The sequence below is a fragment of the Austrofundulus limnaeus genome, unplaced genomic scaffold, assembly GCF_001266775.1.
Source record: "Austrofundulus limnaeus strain Quisiro unplaced genomic scaffold, Austrofundulus_limnaeus-1.0 Scaffold1924, whole genome shotgun sequence".
NCBI lineage: Eukaryota > Metazoa > Chordata > Actinopteri > Cyprinodontiformes > Rivulidae > Austrofundulus > Austrofundulus limnaeus.
In genome coordinates, this window is record NW_013954326.1 from 15,554 (window position 1) to 17,167 (window position 1,614).

Consider the following 1,614-nt stretch of genomic DNA (forward strand, 5'->3'; position numbering starts at 1 on the left):
ACTATACTTTACTATTCTATACTATATACATTGTATAGTGTAGGGGTCACCCCTAGGTATACTTTACCACACTATACTCTATACATGCTTGCACACTTGTTTCAAAAAAACCCTTCTTTTGGAAAAATAAATCATCCTTTAAAGTCCTACATTTCTTCTCAGTCCAAGAGTCAGTGACCTCTTTTACTTACCTTAAAATATCATTATGTTTTATGATTTTACTCTTTAACTTCTGTTTTCTCTTGGACAAAGTGTTTTAAGATCAGGACAATATCTGTTTAGATGTAATCAGTCTTGTTGCTGTTTAACAAACACCATTCTCTCCTTGGCCCAGTTTGTCTGTTTACTGTAAAAATGTGTGTATTTGAAACTGCCTCGGTGCACACATTTTGTACCACTGCCCTGTGTGACATGATGTGTGTCTTGCAATTGCAGTAAATCCTGGTTTATCACTTACCATATTTTTGTCTGAACATTGTTTGTAGTTTTTAAGCAGGAATTTAGTCCTCATCACAATGTATTACTTCATCCAGAAATTCACGAAATATTTTGCTAACAAAGAACAAAAACAAACAGACTGATAAACTGACTCCAATAATTGATGGTAAACTTGTAATAAAGAATATTGTTCAGTTTGTTAAATAAAAAAAAAAACAGGATCACTTTGAGATCAGTCACAACTACTGGACAAATTGCTGACTTACAAGGTTGCTTAATTGTGGCAGTAATCTTGAGTGTAATCAATTCTAAAAGTTCATCAGTTGTAGAATTATTCTGCAAGTTTGTTTAAATCCGTTAACTGGTTCATGAGCTATATTGTTAACCAGTGGTATATTTTATTTTTAACCAAGCAAATCCCATTGAGATTGCAGATCTCTTCTGCAAGGGTGATCTGAGCCTGTACCTGTTATTTACATGTTGTGTTACTGTGGAGGAAACCGGAGCACCCAGAGAAAAACCCTCGCAAGCACGAGAACGTGCAAAATCTGCAAAGAAAGACCCCAGGTCCGAATCAGGGATCGAACCCAGAACCTGCTTGCTGTGAGGCATCAGTGCTAACCACTGAGCCACCACGCTGGTAAATGTAAAGTACCTAAAAAAATAACCAAGGAAAAGCAAAAATACCTTAACAGAAAAGTTTAGTCAAAACTTCTTTCACTCATAAGAAAAGTACTTAAGTAAAAATTATAAAACTGATCACAATAATTGGGAAAGTAAAAGTACTTTTACACACACTCTAATAAATGAAGTGTTGAATTTACGTAACCAAACTGGTTGCACCAAACCAAGTTCAGTAATTTTATTTACATTTACTTAACTTGGTTTAATGGAACCAGTTGACATAACTCAGTTAAGTAAATTCAACACATCATATTTTAGAGTGTATAAACAACTCCATTCATAATGAGTTCCAGTCATGTTTTTTTTAATTTGTAAAGTATAACCAAGGTGTTAAATTTGCAAGTAAAGTAGTAAAAGTATCATTTTTATGTACTGAATGTAACAAAAATAAAAGTAAAAGTTATGTTTAAAATAAGATTCAAAATAAGATTTGTTGGAAACCTCATATAAAACATCCATCCATCCATCCATCCATCCATCCATCCATCCATC